Source organism: Sminthopsis crassicaudata, chromosome 2, assembly GCF_048593235.1.
Source record: "Sminthopsis crassicaudata isolate SCR6 chromosome 2, ASM4859323v1, whole genome shotgun sequence".
Classification (NCBI taxonomy): domain Eukaryota; kingdom Metazoa; phylum Chordata; class Mammalia; order Dasyuromorphia; family Dasyuridae; genus Sminthopsis; species Sminthopsis crassicaudata.
This window is the reverse complement of record NC_133618.1, coordinates 124,595,323-124,619,356: the sequence shown is the minus strand read 5'-3', so window position 1 is coordinate 124,619,356 and position 24,034 is coordinate 124,595,323. Positions and strand designations below refer to the sequence as shown.

General features: G+C 36.3%; 1 protein-coding gene across 2 annotated transcripts in view; it reads left to right on the top strand.

Annotated features, from left to right (window-relative positions):
* Positions 1 to 17,170: 17,170 nt before the first annotated feature.
* ADD2 (adducin 2) overlaps positions 17,171 to 24,034 on the top strand; it is a 170,298-nt gene continuing 163,434 nt past the window's right edge. Inside the window, exon 1 of one of the 2 annotated variants that reach the window (XM_074287198.1) lies at positions 17,171 to 17,498. The gene's annotated coding sequence lies outside the window, so the exon portion shown is untranslated. The remainder of the gene's footprint in view (positions 17,499 to 24,034) is intronic. The other variant, XM_074287201.1, reaches the window with a different exon arrangement.

The following is a 24,034-nucleotide window of genomic DNA, read 5'->3' as shown; positions in this document are numbered from 1 at the left end:
GGAAGTTGTTTTATGTATTTTAAAAAAAAACATTGTAAGGCTACTACTGTAAAACTTGGGCTGCTTATCTGTTACCCTTATTCTTGCTACTCTCTGGTTATCTTCTTACTTTGTCTTTTCATCTCCAACTGGGCTCTTGATTGGTGAGAATTACATTTATTTTTCTATGGCTTCATATCCCAATATCCCAATCAAAAATAGCCCTCTTTGGCTATGACTATTATCTTCCCCCATTAAACTGTTAACTTAACAATGGAAGAAATTTTACAAATCTTTGCATTTTAATCCATTATTTAGTCCTTGGAATGTAAGTGCTTAAACAATTTTTCATTCATGTAACAAGAGTTTACTTCCTTTTTTCAATCTATATACCCTCACTGATGTCTTTTGTGTAAATTCTTACAGCAATGTCATCATGTGTAAAATGTTGCAGCCTTTGGATAATTTATAATTTTTAGCCTTCTGATGCCATATGACTGTGAATCATAGCATCCCAAGATTCACAGCCATATGGTCTCATTATGGAAAATATGTGGACTTTTCTCCCATGTAACAGTGGGAAGAGGGAGGAGGGAACAAAGGTAAGCTAAGACCTCTCCTTGAATTTGGTGGAGTGATGATAGATGATGGATAAAAGGTAAGACTGATGAAATCTACTTTTTATTTGTTTTCTGTGTCAAAGAGAATTGCTTTGGGACTGGAAAGAACAGAACAAAGATAAATCATAAGATGAAGCCTAGATAATCTATGTCAGTTCAAGTCACTAAGCCCAGATGGATTTATCCTTGGGAACTGAAAGAACCGGAATAGTCTTCAACGTTGGGATTCACCTCCAGGGAGAACCCATCCCTTTTCTTCCACTCTCTAAAGTTCCACAGAGGAGATCTTTCTGAAACTTATGCTTTATGGTTGATCATCTACACAATTCTTTCTTAAGAAGATTGAGAAAGTTGGCTAAATTGTAAATACTGGTAGTGTCAAAGTGGCAATAATATTGCTAAGAGGTTAATCCCTGAGACTCAAATTTGAGCTGTTATCACCTACTGCTTGAACTTGACAAGATCCAGTGGTTAGTGTACTCCCATCCCTTCATAAGTTCTCCATCCAAAGACTGAGTGTTCCAATCAACCACTGCTCATAAACGCCTTTCCCCAATCCCAGCTTTCAGCTTTCCTACTTATTTCAATCCTGCTCACCTCTTCCACTGTGTTCCTTGGAACTTTCACTCCACGAGGAACAATTTTGATTCCAAATTTATTCATTTCTCAATCTTTATATCTTCTGAGAGTAGTTTGCTTCAGATGCTACTGTATCCACAGCAACCCTTCAAACATTGGCTATAGTTTTTTTTTTCTCATACCCTTTACACACCAAGCACAATAGTTGTAATATTCCTGATCCCCATTTCTACTTCCAGACACTCTCTCTTCCATCATTAGAAACCTCAAGGTTCAATGAAATCCAAATTTATCATCCAGTCCCAATCATGGTGATTGTTAATCATTGAACCCATTTCATTCATTCTCCTTCAATAAGTTCAGTGTCTGACTCAGTGTTTCCCTCCACCTTAACTCCTATCCTCGTACTAGAAAACTTCAATATGCCCATTGCTGTTCACTCAAATAACACCTTCCTAATTATTCAATTTATCCTGATCCTATGATCCAACTTCTCCACCATACCTCATTTACATAGATAGAGAAGTGATCATATTTTTGACTTTGTCAATGTCTTTTAGACCTCTTCTTTTATGTCCCTGAACTCAAAAATCTCTTATATGAATATAATTTATTATTTCCACTTTCTCTGTGTTTTAAGACCACTAAACCTGTTCTTTGTCCTCATTATTACCTCCATGGTGCCTTTAACCCTGTAATACTTCCCAAGATAATTACTCCTATGTTGGAAACACTTTCTTTCCAATTTCAATTACTTGGTGAGCCCAGTTCAACTCTACATTCTCCTTTTTCTCTTGAATCTTCCCCCTCCCCTTTGTCCTAATACTTGCCTTGCTAAACTTCAGCCTTGGACTATGTCCCTCCAGTCACTTAGCTCATTCCTATACACAAACTGCTGAATGGAGTTGGAGGAAGTCATAAGACTGCTGATTGGGCCCACCACATTTTTAAAATCTAATCTGTCAACTAGGCCTTTACTGCAGCAAGACAATTATACTTCTCTTTAATTCTTAGTCATTTTCACCTCAGTGACTGTTCCAAACTCTCTTTACTCATTTACAACACCCCCTCAGAAACCTCTCAGATGAAGATTCCACTTCATACTTCATCCAGAAAAAGTGAATCCAAAAGAAATTTTCTGAGAGCTCATTCTTCTCTTCCCATATCCCTCTGACATCATCGGCCATTATATTATATTTAACTATAGTCTCTGATGAAGAGGTTTTCCTGGATAAGGTCAGCTTTTCCACATTCATCCTCAGATCCTACCTTTCCACATTTTCTTCCTCTATCATCTACTCTCTAATCTTTAATTTCTCCCTCTTTTCCCATGTATATTAAGAATGAGAGAGTCTTTTAAGGAATCTCTATTTTTCTTATCCCTGTTTGCTGGTCTATATATATCCTTAACTCCTTGAAAAAAAAAAAAACTTACCTCAAAATTGTTTTTTAAGGGGGAATTTTTTTTTTTTTTTACTAATTTTATAACATTTTTTTGGCAGCACATATGCATAGGTAATTTTTTATAACATTATCCCTTGTACTCCCTTCTGTTCTGAATGTTCCCCTCCTTCCCTCCACCCCCTCCTCTAGATGGCAGGCATTCCTATACATATTAAATATCTTATAGTATATCCTAGATACAATATATACGTGCAGAACCGAATTTTGTTGTTGTTGTTGTTGCTGCTTCAAAGGAAAAATTCTTACCTCAAAATTTAACTGAAATTTTTTTCTCCAAAGTTACAAATGAGATTGCCTTATCTAATGGCCTTCTTTCGATTCTTATTCTTCTTGACCTTTCTGTGGTATTTGCCACTGGCGAGAACCTTTTCCTCTGTTTTCCACTGAGAGGTGTTTTCATGACACTTCTTACTCTCCTGGTTCTCCGACCTGTATGGCCACATTTCAGTCTCCTTTCCTGGAACTTCATGTTCTCCTTAGCTCTTTTCTCTCATCCCATTTATCCATTCACATCTTATTTATTTCTCTGGAACATCTCTGTTTCCTTCATGTAGCCCCCATTCTAGTTCATGCCCTGATCACCACTTGTGATCTCTCCCTCCAGTCTCTACAATTCATATCTGACCATGTCATTCCCCTACTAAATAAATCCTAGCAGGTCCATTATTTCCTTCAGTCTCAAACATAAAATCTTTTGTTAGACATTTAAAGCCCAACATTTAAAAACCTGGTCTCTTCCTACCTTTCTAGGCTTCTTAAACTCTACACACTTCCATACACTGTTCTGGACATGAAAGCTGATAGTTGGGCTGTTCGCTTCTGTGGTGAGTGCAGACAAGTGGAATATTTTGTACAATTTAGCAAGTATGTTGATAAGTTAGAGTGTTTAGAAAAAGCTATACAGAATGGAGAGAAGATTCAAGATTCAAGGAGAATTACTTGAAGGAGCTGAGGGATGTTTAACTAGAAGAAAAGAATATTTAAGAAGGAATAATATTGCTATAATCATGAATTTGAAAGCTGTCATGGAGAAGAGGATTATGCTTGGTACTTGAAAACAGAACAAGAGACAATAAATTGAAGTGGTAAACAAATGGCTTAAGGCCAACAGAAGGGAGAAAACCTACCCAACAATTAGAGCTATTGAAAAAATAGAATAAATAACTTGGAAGTTAAAGGGAAGTGGACTTTCTAAAAGCCACACAGGTAATGAGTATCTGAAGCTAGATTTGAACTCAGATCTTCCTGACTCCAAAGCCAATTCTCTACTACATCCCCTGACTGCCCTTTTAAGGAAAGTGACTTAATATATGTCTCAGGAGTCTATAACTAAGGTTTCCCAGGATACTGCTGTTTCTATTAAATAATACTGACTCTCTCTAAGAGGGGCATACAAATAATTACAATGGAAACAAATTAGGTTAGTAGTGTTTCTATTAATACTCTCAATATTTTTCTGCCAGAAATTTTTAACAGAAGTGGAGGATCACTTATCACATTAGGAATGTACATCAGTGATATCAAAATCAAATAGAGATGGGAGACTAAATTGTATATGAACATCTTTGCATCTGCATTTGTGTTCTATTATTCTTTTATTTTTATTTATTTATGTTTCCCAATTATATTTTAATCTGGTTCAACTACAATAGAAAATGCTGGCCCTTGGTCTGTGTGTTTGATATCTTTAAGGTAGACAACATTATTATTTAGACACAGGTTAAATTAAGTGACTTTTGAGGTCTCTTTCAGATTTAATATTCAATAATTCTATAATACTCTGCCTATACATAAAAATGGAAACAAAATAATAGTAAAAATAATCACTCAAACTCATTCAAAAAGGGGTTGATATTAAAATACAGTGATAAAATGAAGGAAATGAAGATTCCCAGGAAAACATATCTTCCTGTCGGTTTTTAGAGAAGGTAAGATTTTAAGTTTTATGCATTTATTTATGCTATTTGACACTTTCCTAATGTTAGACCAGATGGCTCTCAACTAGGGTCTTGGCAGAGGGTATAGAATCCCAAGATTATTGATGAAAAGAGGAGAAACCCAGGGCAGATTATTGTACAGGACATACTGAAAGGGTAAAATATTTCCTGGCAGAGATAGCTGGAGGTACTAATAAAGCACAACAATCTCATTTTTTTCCATTATAATTATTTGTTTCTCAGTTGTGTGCTCTGCTGGAGTGGGTCAGTATTACTTAATAGAAATAGCTGGGACTAGGAGAACTTCGTTCTAGTATATTGAGATATTAAGTTCTTTTCCTCTGGGTGACTAGGTAGAACAGTGGATTAGAGTTTGGGGGCTGGAGTTGGGAAGACCTGACTACAAATCCAGCTTCAGATAGCTCTGGGTAACTCTGGGTTAGCCATTTAATTTCTGATTCTCTCAGTTTCCTTGTTTGTAAAATGGGGATAATAATGGCCCCTACCTCCTAGGGTTATTATTGGATTAAATGAGATGTTTATTAAGTGTCTGGCACATAGGATTTCTATAAATATTTGTTATTATTAATTTCTTCACCTCTAAACTGAAAAGATTAAACTGGACATTTTCTAAGTTTTCTTTCAATACAACATTCAACACAGTAACAGAGCCTATTATTCTAACATAAGTTCTACAGGGACAAGGATAGTTGTTTTAATCTCTACTGATGCCTAGAATAGGGCTCTGTTCAGAGCAAACCTCAAATGACCTATATATTCAGGGAATAAAAGAATTGGCAGATATGACATCTTGAGTCATTGTCAGTGAGGAAAGGTTTTGGAGAATAGGAGAAGTGACACAGCACGAGGGGAAATGTACTGGTTTTTGCAATTATTGTCATTATTGTTTTTTTAGGAAAATGGAAGAAAAGAAGTCCTAAAAACCTAGGTTAATTAACTTGATTTTTCTTCTTTATATCCTTGTACATTATTAATGTAATAATTTGTGAACATTTTAGTAAAAAAAAATCGCTGTTTAGAAAGTCAGCATTTAATTCAATTTAATTAAGTATTTATTAAGTAAAACAAAGATAAAGAACAGTCTTCTTTCAAGGATCTTACAATCTAATGAAAAGGACAAAATGCAAGTAATTGTATACAAACAAGCTATATTTAGGATAAATTAAAAATAACCAACAAAAAAGGACATACAATAACAAAGAATTGGGAAAAGGCTTCCTATAGAAGTGGGATTTTTTCAGCTAAAAGTGGGATTTTAGCTGAAAACTGATAGAAGCCAGGGAGATAATTAAGGAGAGCATTCCATATAAGAAATATTCTGAAGGCAAGATCAGCAGGCCTTGGCAACAGTTTGGATATAGGGGGATGAGAGAGTAAGGAATCTAGGTTGTAAGCCTGGGGGGGGGGACTCTAAGAATGGTATACCCTTGACAGTAATAAGGAAGTTTAGAAGCATGGAGGAAAAGGAAAGAAAATATAGAGTTCCTATGCCCAAAGGGCTATAAAACTGTGCATACCTTTTGAGCCAGCAGTGTTGTTACTGGGTCTGTATCTCAGAAATCATAAAAGAAGGAAAAGGCCCAGATGTGCAAAAATGTTTATAGCAGTTTTTTGGTTTTTTTTTTTTTTTTTTTTTGGTGTCAAGAAACTGGAAATTGAGTGGATGCCCATCAATTGAGGAATGATTGAACAAATTATGGTACATGAATATAATGGAATACTATTGAATTTAAAAATGAGCAGATTGATTTCAGAAAAGTCTGGAAAGACACAAATTGATGCTAATTGAAATAAACTGAACCAGAAGAACATTGTATACAGTAATATCAAGAATGTGTGATGATCAACTTTGATAGATTTCTCAGCAATACAGTAATCTAAGACAACTTCAATAGACTTGGGATAGAAAATACCATCTGCATCCAAGGAAAGTACTATGAGGACTGAATGTGGATCAAAGCATACCATTTTCATCTTTTTGTTTTTGTTTTTCTTTCTCATGGTTTTCCCCTTTTGTTATGATTTTTTTTCATTTGCAACATGACTAATACAAAAATATGTTAAAAATGATTGTACAGGTACAGGTATAACCTATATCAGATTGCTGTCTTGAGGAGTCGGGAATTGAGGGAAGGAGAGAGAAAAATTTTAGAACTCAAAATCTTACAAAAATGAATGTTTGAAACTATCTTTACATGTAATTAGAAGAATAAAATATTATGAAAAAGAAATAAAAATTGAGTTCAATTTTAGACATACTGAGTTAAAATCTCTGATTTAAGATTTCTAATAGACAGCTGGAGGTATGAGACTAGAAGTCAGCAGAGAAGTTAGGATTAGATAAGTAGATTTGAGAATCATCAGCATAGACATAATAATTGGATTCATAAAAGCTGATTAAATCAAGTGAAATATTAAAAAAGAGGGAAGAGAGCCTAGGGCAAAACCCTGTGGGACACCAATTGTTATTGGGCATGATCTGGATGAAAATATAGTAAAGGAGACTCAAAAGAAGTAGATAGTTAGGAAGAGAACTAGGAGAGAGGAGTGTCATAAAACCTAGGGAGAAGAGGATGATTGACAATGTCAAAGGCTGCAGAGGTCAAGAGAGGTGATGATTGAGGGAAAAATTGGATCTGTCAATTAAAAGATTGTGAGTAACTTTGGAGAGAACAGTTTTGTTTGAATGATAAAGTTGGAAGCCAGACCATAAAAGATTAAGAAGAAAGTTAAAAGAAAAGAATTGAAAACATCAGTAATACATGGTCTTCTTGAGGACTTTAGCCACAAAATGTATAAGAACTAGGAAGATGATGGGGATGTGATAGATGAAATGGGGGGGGATAGGGGAGACATGGTCAGGTTTTCAGGCAGCAGCGACTCGAACAGTAGTCAGGGAGAGATTGAAGATAAGTGAGAAAGTGTATCAATCTGTTGGTAAAGACAGGATGGAATAGAATCATTTGTGTGTGGGGTTAGCCTTACGTAGCAAGGTGAAAGGCCATGTCTTTGTGTGAGATGGGCTGAAGGAGATCATGGCAGAAAACCGACTGTGTGAGAAGGTGGAAATGAGGGGAAATGAGAGTCACAGATCATTGCTAGATTGTGCAATTGATGACTGAAAGTATTGTGGCACATGATCTCATTGATACAGTTTAATCTAGATTTTAGGAAAGCATTTGAGAGGTTTTCATCCTATTCTTATGAAGAAGATGGAGATAAGTGGGTAGAATGATAGTTATGTGGTTTTGGAATTGGTTAAACACACTAAAAAATATCATTAATGTTTCAAGGTCTTTCCTAAAATATAATGCCCCAGCAGTGAGTCATTACTGTTGATTTAGCTTAGAAGTGGTGGTATGATTCAGGAATTTGTATTTAGTCCTGTGCTATTTAACATTTTAATCAATGATTTTGATCAAGGCATGAATGGCATGTTTATAAAATTTCCTGATGACAAAACGTTGGATGAATGGCTAATATATCCAATGGAAAAGGCAGAATACGAATGATCTTGATATATAAAACCTTGGTTAATTCTAGCAAGATAAAATTTAGTAGACATAAATATAAATTCTTATACTTAGATCCACAAAATCAACTTCACAAATGTAAGATGGGGGAGATATGGCTAGATCAAAGCTTCTTAAATTGTGGATTGCAACCTAATGTGAGCTCACTTAACTGTGCGGGTTGTGAAAAATTTGGCAGCAGTAAAGAGTTTCTGAATGTGCTAAATTATTATGCTAAATGGTATGAAAATTAGTAATTTTGTTATAGAAATGAGCCCAGAAGGAATGCATTTTTTAATTCTCTTTAAACTTAGTCAATAATTGTTACTGATATTCTTGAGTTTGGTAGAGGGGGATCAGTAATTATTTTTTGGCACTTTTCACGTAGTTCACCAGAAGCTAACTTATCTACCTCTGGAATAACGTAATCAATCCTGGGCACCATATTTTAGGAAGGCCATTGACAAACTGAATTGTGACCAAAATTTGTGGGAAGGGCAATAGAGCTGGAAACTATCCATATGTAGATCAATTGAAAGAATTGGGAATATTTTAACCAGGAAAAGAAGAAACTTTGTAAATCTATGATAACTGTCTTCAAAAATCTGAAGGGCTAGCTGGATAAAGAGTGAGTATATTTATTCTGTTTCATATGAAGGAAGTAACTAGAAGCAGTGGTTATCATTTTTAGAGATGGAAAAGGTTAAAGGAATAAGCATTTATTAAGTATCTGTTATGTGTTGGTTACTGTTATGTGCTAATAGATAGGAGGTTTGATGTACAGAAAAGAAAAAGCATTTGGCAAACCTTAAAGCACTCCATAAATACGAACTATTATTATTGTAATATGAGTCCTCTTTTATTTTAGGTGATCTGGAAATGTACCAAATTCTAATACATTATTAAATGGTAGTGACTTCTCCATCAGTGTAAGTCTTTGGACAGAGGCTGAATTATCATTTTGCGGATGTTTTAGAGGAAATTTTGAGGTTTGATAAATTCCCTTAAGTCCCTTCCACTTTTGAAATTTCCTGACTTGGACAATGAAATCACCATGTGCCTTCCTAGCTATTTGCAAATTGAAAGAACTCTTTGGTTTTGAATCAGTGGAAGTTCTCCCAGCTCATATTCCTTAACAGGTTCTATATAGTGGTCAATCCAAGTGACCACTATTCATGACCTTTTACTTTAACTTATTTGTTGTTCATTTGGTTCAATCCTCTGTGATCCCATTTGGGGTTTTCTTGGCAAGGATACTGGAGTAGTTTGCCATTTTCTTCTTCAGCTCATTTTAAAGATGAAGAATTAAGGCAAACAGGGTTAAGGTCCTTGCTCACCATCATACCATCTATCTGTGTCTAGATTTGAACTCATGTCATCCTGACTCTAGAGCCAGCAGTTTATCCACTATACCATCTTTTATGCTAAACACTATTAAATGATTTCTATAGAATGGTACCTATATTTAGGATCATAAGATCATAGGTTTAGGGCTAAAAGGAACCATTGAAGACAGTCAAACCATATCATTTTATATGATTTAGGAATGTGCCTGGTAAGCTCTCTGATACTTGATTTTCTTTTGCAAATAGTTTAAGGTCAAAGAGATAAGTGATAGAACTTGCATTTAAACTGGGGCCTTCTGTCTCCAAAGCCAGCACTCTTTCTAGTATTTTCATGCTATTATTGCTGTATTAAATCAGTGAATAAACATTTATTAAGTACTCCCTACATGCAAGACACTGTGCTAGTGCTGGTGAAAGAGTTCTGGAATATCTTTTTCCATCACCTACAAGATCTAGCACTGTGCCCATCTGAGACAAGATAAAAACAAAAGGACCAGGTCTCCACTCTAATTTGTTCTTCATTATTCAGTCTCCCTTGATGAGAAATGTGAAGGCCCAAGATAGAAAATGACTTGTATGTCTTCACATATCTGATATCTGGTGTGATGGAGTAGCAAGAATTCCAGATTGTGAATCAGGGGATTAAAATTCAAGTTCTTGCTGGGAAGTTTATATCCTGATATTTGAGTCTGCTTCTAATTCTATAAAATGATCTTGTGGGTCCTTCTCAGCTCAAAATCTAGGATCATGTGAAGAAGCTGAGTCAAGAACTGAGCCCAGGAACTTTGAGTCTAAATCCACACCTTGCCCCCTTTGTTATTATACCCATAAACCATCACTGATGACACAGGTAGAGTATGTGGAAGCTGAAAGAAAAATTTTGCTCTAGCTTCTGAAATCTAATAGCTAGAGTTAGAATAAAGTGAACTAAAATTTATTCTAAGAATTAATCTGAGGTGATGGCTCTATTTTTGTTGTTATAGTTTTTACCAATGGTAGATTATTTGGATTTCACTTTCCAAATGGTCTTTCACTTTGGGTTGAGAAATTATTTATGTCATACAGTAGTAAAAGTCGGTGGTTTAGTATGTCTTACTAACAGGTGCATAAGTAGCATATATAAAAATAATGATGTTGATCTGGGAATTTTTTAAAGTAATAAAACAGAAAATCAACTTGCCACAGTCATGTGGTATACTAAAAAGAGAAAAATTAATTTGGAGAAGATTGGGCTTGGAATTCTGACTCTACCACTTATTACCTATTGTGACCTTTGAACATGTGTAACCTTATCTGTAAAGTGATAGGATTAGAATAGATGATTTCCATGGTTATGTCTAACTCTAAGTCTATATATAAGCTGTCTCCCACATGTATCGGGGTGTCATTGTACAGTTTAAAAGGAGGTAGAATAGACCTCTCTAGCCTTTTCTCTTTCCATTCTTCTCCAAGGGAGCCTTTAATTCCTGTCAGGAAGGGAAGAAGGAAATTGGGTCTAAAAGCTTAGTCATTTTGCTCTCTCTTCATAAAGAGAGGGTAAAGGGCTAGAATTATATCTAAATGCTCCCTTAAATATTAGTCTAGGGGATATAGTTTTTGGGTTCAAGTTTAACTTTTGATCATTGTTCATTAATAGGGAAAGAGCCCCAAGCTTTATATCCAAGTTAAATATTAATGCCACAATGAACATGCATAGGACAAAGAAAAGAAGTTCATTTATCCTATCAATAGTAAAATAGAAATAAGACAATGTTTATATAGAAGAACAGATATAGTTGTATCCCAGACAACACAGAGTGAAGGAGCTGTCCCACAGTGAGATACCTCAGCTCAATCAGTAAAAACAGTCCTGGGTCTCATTCAGGAGGAAAATTCCCTTACATCTCTACTGTAGCAAGCTGTGGATAGGAACATGATGGAGACCACCAGACCTTCTTCTTCTTCTTCTTCTTCTTTTTTTTTTTCTTTCTTCTTTCTTTTTTTTTATTTTATATATATATATATTTTATAATATTATCCCTTGTATTCATTTTTCCAAATTAGCCCACCTCCCTTTATTCCCTCCCCCCGACGACAGGCAATCCCATACATATTACATGTGTTACAATATAGTCTAGGTACAATACATGTGTGTGAATATCATTTTCTTGTTGCACAATAAACATTAGAATCCGAAGGTACATGCAACCTGGGCAGACAGATATTAGTGCTAACAATTTACATTCACTTCCCAGTGTTTCTTCTCTGGGTGTAGCTACCTCTGTCCATCATTGATCAACTGGAAGTGAGTTGGATCTTCTTTATGTTGAAGATTTCCACTTCCATCAGAATACATCCTCATACAGTATCATTGTTGAAGTGTATAATGATCTTCTGGTTCTGCTCATTTCACTCAGCATCAGTTGATTTAAGTCTCTCCAGGCCTCTCTGTATTCCTCCTGCTGATCATTTCTTACAGAGCAATAATATTCCATAACCTTCATATACCACAATTTACCCAACCATTCTCCAACTGATGGACATCCATTCATCTTCCAGTTTCTAGCTACAACAAAAAGAGCTGCCACAAACATTTTGGCACATATATGTTTCTTTCCGCTCTTTAGTATTTCTTTGGGATATAATCCCAGTAGTAGCGCTGCTGGGTCAAAGGGTATGCACAGTTTGATAACTTTTTGGGCATAATTCCAGATTGCTCTCCAGAATGGCTGGATTCTTTCGCAACTCCACCAGCAATGTATTAGTGTCCCAATTTCCCCACATCCCCTCCAACATTTCAGACCTTCTTCTTCTTTTCACTTTATTCTCACTTTAGCAGCCTGAGGTGGGACTGGCATTCTCTGAAACAGTCTGAAGAGATTAAAGAGACTTAAAGACTGAAGAAATTTGAAAAAGACAAGACATCCTCCTCTCTCCTGCTTTTTCTAATTCCATCCTGCTCCTCACTCAGGTGTTGGTCAACTTATCTCTACCAATGAGTCCCATACAAATATTCTTTGGGATTCAGGTTCCATATGATAAATTAATATTTTATGTCATAATAAGATTGCAAATTGGACTAGATGGCCTGAAGGCCCCTCTCACTATTAGAAATCCATTAATATCAGAGAATTTGTTTAAACTTTATAATAGAGGAAAAGTAATAAGTTCTCCAAAGCTCCCATTTAATCTTGAGCATTGGTGCTGTGATATAGAACATTAAGCTGAAGAGAGAGCTAGGTTTTTAATCTCAGCCACTGTGTGACTCTAGGAAAATTACTTCTCTTTGTCACAATTTTGTCACCTATAAAAGGAGGAAGTTGACATAGATCATCTTTAGGTTCCCAGCTTTAACCATGTCTAATTACAATGTAAGGCTTATTATTATATGGATAGATTATAAGTTAGGACTTGTTTCCCATTTAACAAATGGTTAGACAGGGCTTACTGTGTAGCCGGTCCTCCATCAGTGTTGGAGACATTATAAATATATAATTGTCTCTACAGGTTAAGCAAAAATAACAGGTTAAGCAAAACATATTATAAATGAGTTTTCACTTAATCTGGCTTTTCATTTTATTATTTTTTGTTTTTAAATGGCAGAGGCCTTTTGTTGTTTAGTCATTTCAGTCATATATTTAATTGTATCTTTGTGACCTCTTTTGGAATTTTCTTGGTAAAGATACTGTAGTGGTTTGCTTTTCTTTCAACACCTCATTTTACAAATGAGGAACTGAGACAAACATGGTTACATAACTAGTAAGTGTCTGAGTTTGGAGTTGAACTCATAAAGATGCGCCTTTCTTATTCCAAGGCCAGTGCTCTATCTATCAGGCCATCTAGCTGCCCTAGAATAGGTTCTTAAACAATTTAATTAAAAGTAATAAGAATAGGATTAAAGTAAAATTCTTTTTTCCTTAATATAAATTCTGGAACTGTATTACAATTGGGAAAAGAAACAGTGGTTCAGTGGAAGTAGTATTGGATTTAGTCCAACATTTGGACTGTCTACATTTGGATAAGGCTCTGCCATTTACTACCTGTGCAACCTGTTAAGTGAACAACCCCTCTAGACTTGTTCCTTCATCTATAACATGAAATTGGACTAGATGACTTTTAATAAGCTCCACTCCAACTCCACATCTTTGATCCTATGATCTTTTTAGAGCCGAGGTAAACTCTTCAAGTCTAAATGTCCTCATTCCAGGAAGCATGACCTAAATAATTTTACTGTAGGGTGTGCCAGGTTTAGCCAAGGATATAGTGGTGCTTGACCTTATGCTCAAGAGTCCTAGTTGCCCTCTGGTATTTTATGGATCTACAGCTTCAGGCAGCTCAAAACCTTGCTCAGGGCTCAGGCCTTCCCATCAGAACCAAGAAACACAGGGCCTGTAATGCTCCCCAAAGAGGTCTCTAATGTTTCTCTCTCTGTCAACAACTCATCTCTGCAGCCTTGGTATAAGGCATCCACCTACAGATTCTGGGCCTCCCAGCTTTTATCTCTTGCCAGCAGGCATTCTTAAAGTGGGAGAGAAGCTGATTGGCAGCAGTTGCTTTCCTGTTCCCACAGCTCAACAGAGTATCCTCCCCTTCTCACCCTCTCCCCATTCTCTGCTGGGTTAGCAGCGGGAACAATCAAGTGCTGAACTTGAAGTAGGAAGATTTGAGTGTGAATAAAGCCTTAGACATTTACTAGCTATGTAATCCTGGCCAAGTCACTTAACCTCTCATCTTGGATTTCCTTATCTTTAAAATGGCCATAACAGTACCTATCTCATAGTGTTGTTGTGAAGCCTTTTTTGTAGTGGCTAGAAACTGGAAACCAAGTGGATGCCCATCAATTGGAGAATGGCTGAATAAATTGTGGTATATGAATATTATGGAATATTATTGTTCTGTAAAAAATGACCAACAGGATGATTTCAGAAAGGCCTGGAGAGACTTACATGATCTGATGCTGAGTGAAATGAGCAGGACCAGGAGATCATTATATATTTCAACAACAATACTGTATGACGATCAATTCTGATGGACGTGGCCCTCTTCACAATGAGAGGAACCAAATCAGTTCCAATAGAGCAGTAGTGAACTGAACCATCTACACCCAGCAAAAGAACTCTGGGAGATGACTGTGAACCACTACATAGAATTTCCAATCCCTCTAATTTTGTCCGCCTGCATTTTGGATTTCCTTTACAGGCTAATTGTACACTATTTCAAAGTCTGATTCTTTTTGTACAGCAAAATAACTATATGGACATGTATACATATATTTAGCTTATACTTTAACATATTTAGCATGTATTGGTCAATCTGCCATCTGGGGGGGATGAGGAGGGGAAAATAAGAACAAAAGGTTTGGCAACTGTCAATGTTGTAAAATTACCCATGCATATATCTGGTAAATAAAAACTATTTTAAAAAAAAGAGTTTTGCTTGGAACATATTGAGTTTGAAGTGCTGGTGGTAATGTCTAGCAGAGAGTTGGAAATTTAGGGTTGGAGAATAAGAGAAAGATTGGATTAGAAATAAAGATTTGATAATCCTTTTGCTAAAAGTGATAATTGAATTCATGAGATCTAATTAAATCATTTATGGAGAAAATACAGAAAGAAAAGAGAAAAAGATTATGCTTCAGAGGCAGGTGAAAGATATTGAGCCTGAAAAGATAATGAGGAGAGTTCATGTAGGTAAGAATAGTAGGAGAAAGTAGTTTCACAGAAGCCAAGAAAGAAGAGGGGGGAATGGGCAATAGTATCAAAAGCTAAAAGTTAAAGAGGGATTAGTCTCTGTTTCTGTATCTGTCTCTGTCTCTCTCTCTTTGTATGTGTGTTAGAGGTTTGAAAGCGTAATAAGAAATTATAGAATAAAGAATCTTTGAGAAATAAGAATAAAGGAAAAACCAATAACAATCAATGGGTGAAAATCGAAGAGACAAATTTAGGTTTGATATCCGGAAAACTCTAACCATTAGTGCTATCCCAAATTATCATAGGCTGCCACAGGAGGATTAGTAAATCTTCCCTTCAATGAAGGTCTTCAAGGAGAGTTTTGATAACCACTTGTGAGGTGTACTATGGGGTTATTTTTCAGATGTATGTTAGGCTAGAGAGCTTGTGAGATCCTTTCCATCTCTAAAATTCTATGATTCTATGAAAATAAGATCTGATAAGAATTCATGTGATTCATCAATTAAAAGATAGTTGTCAACCTTGGAGAGAACTGTTTCAGAAAACTGTTGTCAAAAACCACATTCCAAGGAGATGGTGAGTAAGTAGTTGGGAAGAAGAAATCACATAGACAATAAAAAAGATGATAAATGCAAGTTTCTAGGATGACAAGATGATAGTCTTGGGGGATGCATTGAAACTCTTTATAAGGATGTAGTAAAACTGAACATATTTTCGATCACAAAATACTGAATAGATAGGAGAAAAAGAGAATGATAAAGGAAAAAAATGAGAAAAATTAATTTTTTAATTATAGCTTTTTATTTGCAAAATAAATACATGGATAATTTTTGACATTCACCCCTACAAAATCCTATGTTCTATTTTTCCCTCCCTCTTCCCCCAGTTGGCAAGTGAGGCAATATATGTGAAACATGTATAATTTTCTACCACATTTATCATGTTGCACAAGAAAAATCAGATCCAAAAGGGAAAAATGAGAAAGAAAACAATGTAAGCAAATGGCAACAAAAAGAGTGAAAATGCTATGTTGTGGTCCACATTCAGTTCCACTGTCCTCTGGGTGCAGATGGCTTTCTTCATCACAAGACTGAACCGTCTTGTTGTTGATGAGAGCCATGTCCATCAGAATTGATCATCATACAGTATTGTTGTTGAAGTATATAATGATCTCCTGGTCCTGCTCATTTCACTCAGCATCAGTTCATGTAAGTCTCTCCAGGCTTTTCTGAAATCTTTCTGCTAATCATTTCTTACAGAACAATAATATTCCATAACATTCATATACCACAATTTATTCAGTCATTCTCCAATTTCCAGTTTCTAGCCACTACAAAGAGGGCTGCCACAAACAGAAAAATTTCTTCCTAAGGATCAAGTACATAAGATGAAGATTTTGTATAGCGCATTAAGGCTTACAAAGCATTTTTCCCACATCCATTTCTATTCTGTGGATGAGAAAACCGAAATCCGGGGAGGACTGACTTACTATACTCACAAGTAGAATTCCCTTACATTTCACCATACCACATTGCCTCTGCTAACAAAACTCAAATTTAAAAATCTTACCCCACCCCCTCCCAGAACAAAATGTCAATGGTGATTGCTAGTTGTAATTTTTATCTTTTTTAATGGCAACAATGTGTTTGGATGCAATCTGAAAAGTTCTTTTTTTAAATTGAAGCTTTTAAACTATGCATGGATCATTTTTAAAAATATATATTTTAATAGTTTTTATTTACCAGATATATACATGGGTAATAGCATGGATCATTTTTCTACTTTAACCCTTGCAACTGAAAAGTCCTTAAGTACTGTTTTGCCACTCACTTGTTTCAAGATCTCAAATCACTATTAGAACATCTCTCGGGCCTCCTCCAGCTCTCACAGTCTATGACATCAAATCTGGTCTGTTGCATCATCTTCCAGACTGCAGCAGGAGAGAGTAGGTGGGGATTGCAGCAAGGTTTCTTCCGAAGCTGCAGCGGGGTCTCTCGGCCGCCAGAGGGCGCTCTGCACGCACCCGGCTCCTTCCCTTTGTCAGTATAGGCAATAGTAAAGCACTCTCATTGCTCCGAAGCCTCATGCGGGAGATGGATTTAATTTTGATCGCGAGGCTGTAAGGGAGGGGACGGGAAAGAAAACCTTTGTCATAGAGCGGCAGCCCCTGCGATCTGTAATTACCCCTCCGTGAAGGAGCTGCCTCCTGGAGGAGGCCGGGCGGCCAGGTGCGCGGGCGCGCGGCTCGGGGCTCTGACAAGTGCGAGGCTGGGCATGGCTGGGAAGCGAGCCTCTGCGGATTAGCGGCGGACTCGGGAGCCGAACCTTGGCCGCAGCCGGAGAGCAGCCGCGGATAAGATGCTGTAAGGAGGTAAGGCGGCGGCGGGGGCGGGAACGGCTACTCTGCCTACTGATTTATTCGGGCCGTTATTCTAAAATCTGCCGCATGTTGCCGTCCTTCTGTCTGGGAACATCTGACATTTAAACGTTCCTGGTGTATTTCTCCGCGCCGCGGTGGTTTTGGGTCTGTTCGTGTCACGGAAATACCAAGAGATTGATGATGGTCTTCCTTCGTGGCCCCGTGAAATGAGCATCCCTGGAGTGTAATCCCCTAGACTAGTTTGCATAAAATAGTAATAAACAATTTTGCTGTTGCACAAGGGTTGATGGATGTTCATTTCATCTAGGTTTATTTCGATTACAGGTGAGTTTGCTTGTTTTCCCCTTCTGCCCTCCCCCACCTTTTTTAATAGGATAAACATTTGCATTCAGTTTGGCTTGTGGTTTCTGCAGAATTCACTCTTGGGGGTGTCTCCTGTGCGCCTGGTAGCAAAACACACTTTGCAGCTATTTCACGGACGAAGGAGGTGGGTGATCTAAACCTTGGAAGTGTCTGGCTAAGAGACACTGACACCTAATTGTGTCCGAGTCTGTTTTCATTCTTCAGGATATTCAGTCACTCAGGGGCCAGTGCCCAGGAAAGTCAGAACATTGAGCGCTTATTCCTCTTTCCCCCTTTTCTTCTTCTCCCCTCCCACCTCCTTCATTTGTCCCTTTGGTGCATCTGGGAGGCAAGGACAAGGGCAAGCTTGTTTGGAAGCCAGCGAGCCACGTACCTGCCATCGGCCTTCTTCCGAATGCTTGCCACGGAGTCTCCGTCTCTCCTATTGTCTTGTTTTTTTCTTCCTCCCTTGTCCAAGTCCCCACCCCACCCCTCCAACGAGACAGGAAAAAAAATCATACAAAATAAAAAAGAAACGATCCTTCATTTCTGACACATGACCAGCAGCCATCTGTTTCATCTCTTTTCTCCCACTCCACTTGGGTCTGCACTGTAAAGGTTCAGAATTGCTCTATAGATGATATAAATTGAATTTCAGCGGACTAAATTGGCATTTTAATGCGGAGTAACCCGACGGAGGGATCTTGATCCTACTTGGACTAGAGGCCTTTGCAAAAAGACCATCACTTTAGAGATGTCAGTCTTCAGTTTTAGTGTTAAAGTCTCCTGCAGACAAAACTGTAGTGCAAGCCTGGGTTTTTGGAGGCCTAGTAGGGATTTAAGTTGTGCGGTCATGGGCTTTGCTTTTGATGATTATAATTAAGAAGTGGCGTTGTTTGGGGCATGAATCTGTTGTTCAGATGACCTGAATCAAAGTACTTCAGAGGAAAATCAAAGATAATGATGAAATTCCAGATTTGTAAACAGGTCATATGAAAATTTTTCTATGGAATATTTAAATGTGTTTTTTTGGACTGTACTTAAATAGGTTGGCTTTTTACATTTTCACCTGTTTTCATTCTTCATCAGAAAAAAGGGAGTTTTTAATTACCACTAAATATTTATCTTTTCCTTATGTAAACTAAAAAGAAATTCAATTTAGATTATTTCTAAATTAGAGCAAAGGATATTTGCAAAATCACTAGAAGACATGTGATCTTTTTGGTTCTATAATTACAATTTCTTTATAGAAAAAAACTTGTACCTCCACTCCCTCAAGAAAAGCCAAACAAACAAAAAAACAGTTATTAGACCTAGCTAGGTTGAAATCAACCAAAATCTATGATATTTGTCTCTATGCTTATGTTAATTATAAAAAATGTGTATTATGAGCAAAATAAAAGTTACTATATATGGCTTCTGGTCTTAGAAAGTTAGAATTGACTAGATGTTGGTTCAATCGCTATATTAGTTGGAAAAAAATCCTCTATACTTGGATTCTTCCACATTAAATTCTGAGCTCAGCATTTGGTTCTTAGAAGACTAATAAAATTTTAAATACGAAAGACGGCATATACCTTGATGGGTTTATGTTCCAATTAGAACATCACTTCAGGGAACCAGCGATCTATAACCTCTGACTATTTCTTTATAAATTAGGTACTTATCTTTTTCCCCAAATACATTTCTTTATGGCAGATCCATCCAAAGTCATATACAGTAGGGAGAGTGAATGAGTATAATTAAAAATCACCTGCAAGAAGCTGAGGTTTGATAAAGTAAATTGCTATTAAAATAAAAATTCACAAGATAATTCCAGATGCTAGCATCTTGGATCAACCACATGTTATTTGTGAATTCACAAATCAGGCATCTAAATGCATTACTTATTTCAAGGCTCAGTTTCACCTCTCCTTAAAATGAAGTGATTGGACTAGATCTCTAAGACTCTTTCCAGCCCAAATCTGTTCTTACAAAGAACTAGGCAGATTAACTTCTGGCTAAGAATTCATCTGCATAATGAATCTATGCAAAATAAAAAGATTGGAAGTTTCCATCTGTCAAGTCCCCATCAAAAGCTCAGCTTTCAACACTCAGGCAGAAGGATAATCTCAGGAAGATTCCTATGAGTAGATGAGTCAAATAGGAGATGGGGAATGGGGAGAGAGGAGGAGAACTGGGCATTTTAAAGCCCTAAAAAGCTTATTATGGTATATCAGAGGTATATCAAATCCAAGAAAATATAAACTGAGATTTGGAACTGGAATTATAGTAACAAGGGCTTTACCATCTCCAAATCTTAGCACGGTCCCTGGTACAAAGTAGCCATTAAATAAAAGTTTATTGATTGATCGATTACCAAGGGCATCTACAATTAAAATATTATCATCATATGTGGAAAAGTTACCATCCCACAAAAGACCACCAGTGGCCAGATATAGATCAGATGGCCCTGGATGCAATGGGAAACTTTGGTCTTTTCAAGCTAAGATCTTCAACAGGTCTCAGTTTGACTGTACCCCTCTTTTTAAAATCCAAATAAATTAATAAATAAATCTGGCTGGAGAAAACACTCAGCAAATATTAAATCATTTTATTTTCACAACAACCCTAGGACATAGGTGTTATTATTATTCTTATTTTACTAATGAGTCAGACAGTTTAAGTGATTTACCCAGGTTTTCAAAAATGTTAAGTATGCAATCAAAATTTGAACTCAGTTCTTCCTGATTCCTAGTCCAGCATTCTATATGCTCTACTACATGACTACAAGTCACTTTTGTTATTATTTAGTTATTTTTGACTTCTCATAACCCCAGTTAGGGTTTTCTTGGCAAAAATACTGGAGTGGTTTGCCATTTCCTCCTCCAGTCCTTTTTACAGGTGAGGAAACTGAGGCAAACAGGATGACATGACTTGCCCAAGTCACACAGCTAATAAGATTTTGAGGCCAGATTTGAATTCAGGAGGCTGAGTCTTCTTGACTCCAAATCTGGTATTCTACTCACTGCAGCACTAGGCGTCAGTCATAATTGCCTTTAAAGGCCAAGTTCTAATGGTATATTCGTTAGTATCCAAAGATAGATAAGCCTTTCTTCATCCATTAGGAGCAAATTATATCTGTGTCATTTTATATATATTTTAGGTATTTGTCATATTTTATTTTGTGTTTAGACATTTGGATCTGCATCTTAGTTCCCCTACTAGACCGTGTGGTTCTTGAAGGTAGTGATTATGTTTCTCCAATCTCTTGCATCCCCTAGCTTGAGCTCTTCCATATATGAATGCTTTAATAAGCACTACAAATAAAATGAAATAGTATTTTAAGATCATGAATAATAGAGCCAATCTTGGATTCAGGGTTCGATAGGGTCCAATTTCTGCTGTGTGACCATGGGCAAGTCCGCACAATTTCTAAGTGCCCTAAGCAACTCTTTTAGATGTGTCTGAATTGGTGGAGTAAGTCTCCATACCAGAATTTCCATAGATTGATAGAACCATGGATCTAGAGACTTCCCCAGCTCCCACTAATCTTCCAGGGTTTGATTTAAATTATAGTTTCTTTTTCTTTTACTAACAAGAATTTCACTATTTTTCTTAGATTCAAGTAAAAGAGTTCCTTAGGGAGAATCATTAATGGCCACATATAAATGAAAATATATTGGCAATTCTATTAGAATGTAGAACCCCCTAATGTTTTGTATCATGTGCTAGTCCTTGGGGGACAACAGGGATGATATTGAAATAAGAGCTTACCTTGTACTTGTAAAGACCTTAAAGACTAATCCTACCTCATACGCTATCTGTGTGATCCTCGGCAAGAGGAGACTCATTTATCAATATCTGTTTGACTATTTAAAGATGTCTGATCGTAAATTCCTGAAAAAGTCTCTTCTCTCCTTCATGGTGCCATGTTTTGGGAACTTAATAAATACTCAGGGTCAATAATGAACTACTAACATCTCATGATTGTGTCTATAATATGACATATTTCCTCCTGGGGGCTTGTTTACTTCCTTGATTTTTCTGTTTGATGTTTCCTTGCTATCATACAATGCCATTAGCCTAATCATGAATGTTGTGGATACCTGTTTCAACCAAGAACCACACAGCAGTGACATTAAATTTTTTCATAGCATCTTTGAGGTACTCCAAAGACTTTTTTGTTTTATTTTGTTTATTTGCCTTTTGAGTACTACTAAATTGTAAACTCCTTGAGGGCACAGACCATATCTTGTTCATCTCAGTATCTTCAGCTTAATATAGTGTCATGCACGTAGTCATTAGGGATGGAGTGAAAGCAAGATGGAAATCACCAGCAGTTTCACCTGCTGGGCTATTCACTCTTTTGGTGTTTCTTATATTGCTAATCTATTGAGGGTTTAAAGAAATAGAAGATATCTATCTCCAGTCTCAGTGTGTTTCTCTCCCTTTAAATCACTTTAGGATTTAGAAATTTAATGTCTTTTTTGAATACCACAGTTACTTCTCATTAATATACATTCTTATTTCACATTGTACCTTTTCTTATAACAACAACAACCTTAAACAAAATCATTCCATATCGCTGCTTGTACTGATAGAATATATAACCTTCCATACTTGTAATTTTTTGTTTCTTTACTAAAAGGAAAGAAAAAGTTCCATTAGTTATCTGGAACCAATAATGTTCATTGCATTCATTTGTCCTAAATTATGTTCTTTTCTTCACTGCATCAATCCACACAACTCTTATTATGCTTCTCTGAATTCTTCATGTAAGTTGTTCCTTAAAATGCAATAACATTCATATGCTACAATTTGCACAATCATTCTTAAATTGATAGCCACTTATCTTTTAAAAAAGTATTTTGCTATTTCAAAGAGTGCTAAGTGACAAAACATTTGTCAAATTCTTACTGTGTGAGACTGAGGGATACAAAGAAAGGTTAAAATAAAACAACAATAATAACAGTTCCTGCCTTTGAGGAACTTATATTCTAACAAAGGAGTAAACACCTGAATAATTAGATAAATACAAAATGGGGTGGGATGTGGAGTAATTTCTGAAGAATTAACAGTTGCAAATTAAGGAAACTGGGAAAGGCCTCTGATAGAAAGTTGGATTTGAGCTAAGATTTGAAATCAAAGGACAGAGATGAGAGGACAGCATTTTAGGAATGAGGTAGGGCCAATGCAAAGGCATAGAGAACTATTTCACTTGAATGAGATTGAATGAGAATAGAACTGGGTGAAAGGAGAGAAATGTAAAAAATGTAAAAGACTTTTCTTTTTTCTTTCTTTTAGTCTAGAAGTGAAGGGGAATGGCAAAATGGAATGGATAGGGAGAGGGTAAAGATAAGAGAGAGGTGGTATGTCTGTAAGCAGCAGGGAAAGTCAGTAATTAGGAAGAGATTGAAGATTAGAAAGAAAATGGTGTTGATATTGAGGACAATCTGCTCAAAAAAGCAGGAGAGGATCAAGGGAAGGAGCAGATGAATTGTCTTTGAGAAAAAGGGCCACTTCTTTATAAGAAACTTCAGTGAAGAAGAAAGCGAGGGAATCTCTCTGTCTCTGTTTCTGTCTGTCTCTGTCTCTGTCTCTGTCAAAGATTCTACATTTCACTGGGAAGAGACAGTGAGGAGGGGGAGAAAGAGAGAATATTTTTATTCATAAAATCATATGATGCTTTTTATAGTATTAACTATGCTGTTTTTACACATATCTGATATGAATCCAATTTAAGATTAATGAATGCTTTTTGAATATATCATAATTTCTGCTAGAAATATAATATTTTGTGTCAATATCCATTAATGATGAAAGGAAGCATAACACAATGTGTAGAAAATCTGCCATGGAGTTCTGAAGATCTGAGCTCAAATACACCTCTGACATTGACAATAGGACATTGAACAAGGCTCTTAATCTCTTAGTACTGCTTAGGTAACTTTCTAAAATGTTAAATTTCAGAAAAATTGGTAATTTGCATTGGTGCAGGGAAGATTCTTTCTGAAAGTTCCCTACATAGATAAAATCTCAGGTTAGGAAAAATTTATTAGTAATATTATATGATTTTTCCCCCCCTCTGCTTTATCACTCTCTGATTTGGGAATCTACACCATATTTTTCGCATAAAGCACCTTCTTCTTTTTTTTTTTTTACTGTTAAGAATAATTTTTGTAATGTAATTGCTCTTTAAATAT